At 42.1% G+C, this 7,763-nt stretch overlaps 1 pseudogene; it reads right to left on the reverse strand.

Moving 5' to 3' along the window:
- Positions 1-6,644: 6,644 nt before the first annotated feature.
- Positions 6,645-7,364, reverse strand: LOC102988715 (histone H3.3-like; annotated as a pseudogene).
- Between the last annotated feature and the right edge of the window lie 399 nt (positions 7,365-7,763).

Consider the following 7,763-nt stretch of genomic DNA (forward strand, 5'->3'; position numbering starts at 1 on the left):
AGTCTCTAGGTCCATCCACCTCACTACAAATAACTCAATTTCGTTTCCTTTTTGGCTGAGTAATATTTCATTGTATATATGTGCCACATCTTCTTTATCCATTCATCTGTCGTTGGACACTTAGGTTGCTTCCGTGTCCTGGCTATTGTAAATAGAGCTGCAGTGAACATTGTGGTACATGACTCTTTTTGAATTATGGTTTTCTCAGGACCCCCAGTCTAATCTTAACAGTGACCAGTATAATCTTGTTATGTGTATATCAAATCATACCACTCTGCTGAAAACCATCCACTGGGTCCCACCCAGATTAAAAACTAAAGTCCTTCAGGTGATCTACAAGGCTGCATGGGATCTTCAACATCACCCTTTCCCAGCTGCTCTGACCTCATCATCTGTCACTTTCCCTTTGTGCTCTGGCCACACTGGTCTCCTTGCAATTGCTCCAAAATGCCAAGCCTTGGGACCTTTGTAGTTGTTTTTTCTGGAACACTTATTCCAGATGTCAATGTGGCCTCCTCCATTACCTCCTTCAGGTTTCTGCCCAACTGTCACCTAATCTAAGCATTCCTTGACCATCCTATTTACAGTAAAAGCCATCTCCTGTTCTCTGCCTTCCTTGTTTCCCTTCCCTGCTTTATTTTTCCTCCACAGAGAACTTATTACTATTTGACATACTATTCATTCATTCATTCATTATTTAGATATTTTGAATGCTGCCTACTGTGTGCCGGGCACTGTTCTAGGAACTCTCTACTATAGTTTATTATTTGTCACCCATGATTAGAATGTAAATTTCATCCACTTTGTTTTGCTCATTGCTATATCCTCACCTCCTAGAACAGTACCTAGCACACAGGAGTTGAATGAATAAATTTATTCTTTTTTAAAAAATTTATTTATTTTTTTGGCTGTGTTTTTTGGCTGTGTTGGGTCTTAGTGGCAGCATGTGGCATCTTTCTTTGTGGCGAGTGGACTCTTCATTGCGGTGCACAGGCTTTTCTCTTGTTGTGGCGCGGGGGCTCCAGAGCGCGTGGGCTTAGTAGTTGCAGCATGTGGGCTTAGTTGCCCTGTGGCATGTGGGATCTTGGTTCCCCTACCAGAGATCGAACCCACGTCCCCTGCATTGGAAGGCGGATTCTTAACCAGTGGACCATCAGGGAAGTCCCAAATTTATTCATTTTTAAGCAAAAATGTATTGAATAAATAGAAAGTTGTGTACCAGTTAATGAGGGAAAGATCTGTATGAACAAGACATTATTCCTGCCCTCAAGTTGCTCACTCTAAAAAACACCTACTTTGAACTGTGCTCTCTAGCAGGATAAAGTGATACATCATTTTGGAATTGGGGAGGTAAGAACTGGTGTGCAGGGGTATGGTATGGATATCTTCAGAGATGAAGTCCTGCTTTGTTAGGCTTATCAATAATTTTCCCTGTTTCTGGGAGGGCAGGATTGATGATAGCTCACTGCATTACTGGCTTTTTGGGTTACAACATCTGTTCTTACCTTGTTAGAGCAAGAGTTTCTTAAAAATCCCATTATCAGTCTTGGTTCTTTTTAACCTTCAAGGAACCATCTGTCATAACCACTTCCTCTCAGGCTTAGAGAAGGAGTTTACTATCTTTACCTTCCTCCATATCTGAAAGTTCTTTTCCAGAGACGCTTGGCCATCCACTTACCAGCTGTATGGTCGTGAACCTCTCTGAACCTCAGTTTCTGTGCTTGTCAAATGGAGATAATGATGAATGATACCAATCTTACTTCTTGTGAGGATTAAGTGACTAAATAATCTACTGGTTTTGAGAACAGGAGAGTGGAAAGGGGAAGGAGGTAGAGAACAATTAAAAAAATACTGTATATCTGTGCTTTATTTATTTTTAAAAATATTTATTTTTCTTTTTGGCTGCATCAGGTCTTAGTTGCAGCATGCAGGATCTTTGTCGCAGCGTGTGGGCTCTTTAGCTGTGGTGTGTGGGCTCTGTAGTTATGGCACGTGGGTTCCAGAGCGTGTGGGCTCTATAGTTGTGGCGCGTGGGCTTAGTTGCCCCGCGCCATGTGGGATCTTAGTTCCCCAACCAGGGATCGAACCTGCATCTCCTGCATTGGAAGGCAGATTCTTAATCACTGGACCACCAGGGAAGTCCGATCTGTGCTTTATTTTGAAAAATATAATAAGCATATGTTTCTTTTCTAATGAGAGTAGTGAAGATTTTATTTTTTAAAAACAAACTTTAATATATTGTTTTTTATAGAGTAGCAGGTTTATAGAAAATATTTCCTTGCCTCTCCACCCAGATACTTACTACTGTATTACATGAGGGAAATGAAATACTAGAACCTCACTGCAGGCTGCCCAGTGAGCTGGTTGGTATGTAGGTAGGAAAGCAACCATTTCCTTTTAGGTGAAATTAGAACTCAGGAGGTAGTGGTATTTGAGAGTCTCAAAGGGATTGATGATGATGATAATGACAACAACAGTAATAGAGGTAATGGTGAACCTTGATGAACAAGGCCCTGCGCTACCTTATATAGATAGGCTTATTTTAACAACATAACAACCATATGAAGTTGGTGCTATGGAGAAGTAGAGCAGCGTAGGAGGAGGGAGCATAGACTCTGAGGTCAGACCTCCTGTACTGACATCTCAACTTTGCCAGTAACTAGCCATGTGGCCTTGAATAAGAAGACTGTGCCTCATTTTCCTCATCTGTAAAATGAGGGTACTAAGATACCAGCCTCATAAGGTGTTTGTGATGATTAAGTAATGTAAGCCATGTAAAGTGCTTAATGTAGCGCTTGGCACATAGAAAGTGCTCACCAGATGTCAGCTGTTATCATAATAAAAATAGCTATGGGCTTCTCTGGTGGCGCAGTGGTTGAGAGTCCGCCTGCCGATGCAGGGGACGCGGGTTCGTGCCCCGGTCTGGGAGGATCCCACATGCCGCGGAGCAGCTTGGCCCGTGAGCCATGGCAGCTGAGCCTGCGCGTCTGAAGCCTGAGCTCCGCAACGGGAGAGGCCACAACAGTGAGAGGCCCGCGTACTAAAAAAAAAAAAAAAAAAAAAAAAAAATAGCTGTTATTCTCATTTAACAGATGGAGAAATAAAGGCTTAGAGAGAGGTAAGGTAATTTGCTTAAGTGATACAGCAAATAAACGATGGAACAGGAATTTGCATTTCAGTCCATCAAACTCCAGAGCTCTTGTTCTTAACCTTTACGCTATACCACCCGTTGTGGGTTAAGAGGAAGAGACTGGACCCACAAGAATTGCATTTTGGGTGTGGACCTCCCTAACCTTTATTTGTGATCTTAAATATCTTATCACTATAACATGTACTTGGTTATTCTCTGAGTTGACTCTTTCCTAGATCCAAAGAAATGAATGAGTGATGGGTTAGTTGTAGTCTTCCCCTGCTAGGGATTGGGTGTTCCTGGCCAGGACCAGGAAATGGAGCTAAACAAATACGCTTGTTCTTCCCAGTGCTCTTTGGACCAGAAGTAGGAGCTTGTCTGATCTCATTTGTTATTATGATTGTCTTTCTTCTTAATGCAACTGGTAATGATGAGAAACAGAGAAAGCAGTATACACATTGAGCACTTTCTGTGTGCCGTGCATTTTACATGGATTATCTCATCATATCCTTAAAATAACTATAAGGTAGTAACTCTTATCCCTATTTTATAGAAACAGAGAGGTCAGGAAACTTGCTTAAAGTCACAGTAAGTGGTAGAGCTGGGATTTGAATAAGCAGTCTGGCTCCAGAGTCCATGCTCTTAATCTCTGCACTCTACTGCTTCTATTTCTCTTTTGCCTGTGTAAAGTACGTAGTACGGGTCAGTAGCATGGGACTTAGTAGGGCCAGTCCTACTGAAAAATGGGACAACTTTACTGGGCTAGGAATGAGGAGGCCTGCGATCTTGTCGTGACCCTGCCACCAACTTGCCACATCTAGGACTTCACTTTTCTCAGATTATTGTCCTCATTTATTAAGCAAAGGGGTCACTCTACATGGTCTCTGAGATGGGCCTTCTAACTCTGATATTCTGTAATTGATCATATGAAGTGAGGAGGATAATACCTGCTCAGCTCCTTGATCTGGAGCATTGGTATTTGTGAGGTTTTAGGGAGCCTGCTTTGTGCAAAGGAAGATGATAGATTTCAGGGCAGAGAATGAGCTGTCTTCCTGAAGAAGGTAGATCTGGGCTCTTTTTTGAGGCTGGTTGCCAAGGGAACCTAGCCTCTGGCCAGCAGCAGCCAGGAATGCTTTGGTTGAGGGTTGGGAACAGATAACTAAAACAAGCAACACATTTAGGTTTCACTTTCCACCCCCGACTCCCATTCACCACAGCTACCTGCTAGTTGTATACACTTTCTTTGTTAGGCACTGTTTTAAGTACTTTATAAAGTATCATATTATTTAATCTTCATAGTAATCTTATGAGATGGGTACTATTATTGTTCTAAATTAACAGACAATAAGAGTGAGGCAAATAGAGTTAAGTAATTTGTCCGCATTTACTTAAATGGAAAGTGGTATCAAACCCACTAAGTTGTACTGGCTTCTTGGTCGGAGCTTGAAAAAAATGCAGAGGGAAAACTCTTTAGTTATTTATTAGTGGTTTTTGTTTTGTTTATTTATTTGCTTTGTTTTTGTTTTATTTAATAGGATGACAGACACTTGGAATTGGAAAGGGCCTTTGAGGTAATACAATCAATCTCCTTGTCTCCAGACTTCCGTTCAGTTACAGAATTGCTTTATATAGTCCCCTGACAGATGATCATTTAAATCAGGGGTCCCCAACCCCCAGGCTGCGGACTGGTACCAGTCCGCGGCCTGTTAGGAACCGGGCTGCACAACACGAGGTGAGCAGCGGGCAAGCGAGCAAGCGAACCTTCATCTGCTGCTCACCATCGCTCGCATTACTGCCTGAACTATCCCCCCACCACCTTCCTTTAGTGGAAAAATTGTCTTCCATGAAACTGGTCCCTGGTGCCAAAAAGGTTGGGGACAGCTGATTTAAATTATTTTTGAATACTTCCATTGCTGGGAAGCTCATCATTTCTTGAGGAGTCCCATTATAGTTGTTTTTTTTTTCTTTTCCATTATGGTTTATTACAGGATACTGAGTGTAGTTCCGTGTGCTATACAGTAGGACCGTGTTGTTTATCTTTTTTTTTTTTTAGATTTGGCTGTGTCAGGTTTTAGTTGTGGCACGCAGAATCTTTCGTTACGGTGAGTGGGCTCTTCGTTGTGGCATGCGGGCTTCTCTCTAGTTGTGGTGCGTGGGCTCCAGAGTGCACAGGCTCAGTAGTTGCACCACGCAGGCTTAGTTAACCCACGGCCTCTGGGATGTTATTAGTTCCCCAACCAGGGATCGAACCTGTGTCCCGTGCATTGGAAGGCAGATTCTCAACCACTGGACCACCAGGGAAGTACCCTGTTTATCTGTTTTATATATAGTAGTTTGTATCTGCTAATCCCAAACTTCTTATTTATCCTTCCTCCACCACCTTTCCCTTTTGGTAACCATTTTCTATATCTGTGAGTCTTTTTCTGTTTTGTAAATAAGTTCATTGGTATCATATTTTAGATTCCACGTGTAAGTGATATCATGTGGTATTTGTCTTTCTCTTTTTATTTATTTATTATTTTTAATGGAAATGCATTTCTTTTATTTATTTATTTTACTTTACTTTTGGTTGTGTTGGGTCTTCATTTCTGTGCGAGGGCTTTCTCTAGTTGTGGCAAGCGGGGGCCACTCTTCATCACGGTGCATGGGCCTCTCACTATCGCGGCCTCTCTTGTTGCGGAGCACAAGCTCCAGACGTGCAGGCTCAGTAGTTGTGGCTCACAGGCCTTGTTGCTCCGCGGCATGTGGTTTCTCTTTTTGACTTCACTTAGTATGATAATCTCTAGGTCCATCCATGTTGCCAAAAATGGCATTATTTCATTTTTTTTTTACGGCTGAGTAATATTCCATTGTGTATATATGTACCACATCTTCTTTATCTGTTCATCTGTGGATGGACATTTAGGTTGCTTCCATGTCTTCACTACTGTAAATAATGCTGCTATGAACTTTGGGGTGCCTGTATTTTTTTTTCATCGTCCAGAAAAATTTAACAGGTTTATATATAATTGTTATAAAATTGAACTGCTGAAACCTGTTTAGTGAAACATTTTAACTTGCATTAATGCTTTATGTCCCCGCATTTATATTAAAAATTCACACACAAATGAAAATGGAAAAATTGCCAATACCTGATTTCTGTCCCCTATTTTTCTACTTGCAATCATATACTTAGGTACCTTTTGACCCCATGGGGAAAAAAAAATCTAATGTTCAGAACTACCAATAACAGGAAGAAGAGAAATTCTTTTTTTAAAGAGTGAACTATTTCCCATCAGAGTGGATTCTTTTTTTTTTTTTTTTTTTTTTGCGGTACGCGGGCCTCTCACTGTTGTGGCCTTTCCCGTTGCAGAGCACAGGCTCCGGACGCACAGGCTCAGCGGCCATGGCTCACGGGCCTAGCCGCTCCGCGGCATGTGGGATCTTCCTGGACCGGGGCACAAACCCGTGTCCCCTGCATCAGCAAGGCGGACCCTCAACCACTGTGCCACCAGGGAAGCCCCAGAGTGGATTCTTAAGGGTGTTTTCCACGCATGCGGCGTGCTAGCTGGATGTCGCTTGGCATAATTGTTACACGTTTGGCATGGATAGCACACAGGTTGGTGTCTTCAAAAAGCCCAGCCAGATAGATCTCACTTTCCTCCTGCAAAGCACCAGTAGCTGCACTCCAGAAGCGCAGATCTGTTTTGAAGTCTTGAGCAATCTTCCGTGCCAGATGCTGGAAGGGAAGTTTGTGAATCAGAAGTTCAGTAGACTTCTGACAACGTCTGATTTCACGGAGTGTCACGGTACCAGGCCTGTAACACTGAGGCTTCTTCAGGCTTCCAGTAGAGGGCACACTCTTGCAAGTGGCTTTTGTAGCCACTTGGTGCTTTCTTCCTTGGTGCTTTACCACCGGTCGATTTGTAGGCAGCCTGCTTTGTACGACCATGTTGTAGAGACCTCCTTACTTACTTATCCCACTTCTCCTTCAGTTGGAGCTTGGCTGCCTGTATCTTTTCAAATTAGAGTTTTCTCTGGATATATACCCAGGAGTGAGATTGCTGAATCATATGGCAACTCTATTTTTAGTTTTTTAAGGAACCTCCATACTGTCTTCCATAGTGGCTGCACCAATTTACATTCCCACCAACAATGTAGGAGGGTTCTCTTTTCTTCATACCCTCTCCAGCATTTGTTATTTGTAGACCTTATTAGTGATGGCCATTCTGGCTGGTGTGAAGTGATACTTCATCGCAGCTTTGATTTGCGTTTCTCTAATAATTAGCGATGTGGAGCATTTTTTCATGTGCCTATTGGCCATCTGGAGAAATGCCTGTTTAGGTCTTCTGCCCACTTTTTTATTGGGTTGTTTGTTTTTATGTTATCGAATTGTATGAGCTGTTTGTGTATTTTGGCAATTAAGCCCTTGTTGATTGTATTGTTTGCAAATATTTTCTCCCATTCTGTAGATTGGCTTTTCATTTTGTTTATGGTTTCTCCCATTATACTGTTGAATAGCTCTCATTGATAGAAAATTATTTCTTGTTTTGAATTGAAATCTAATTGAGGTATCTTCTCATCAGTTATAGGCCTGTCTCCTGGAACCATACAGGGTAAATATAGTCCATCTTCCACATCCAATCTTGTGAAT

Source organism: Physeter macrocephalus, chromosome 12 (assembly GCF_002837175.3).
Source record: "Physeter macrocephalus isolate SW-GA chromosome 12, ASM283717v5, whole genome shotgun sequence".
Classification (NCBI taxonomy): domain Eukaryota; kingdom Metazoa; phylum Chordata; class Mammalia; order Artiodactyla; family Physeteridae; genus Physeter; species Physeter macrocephalus.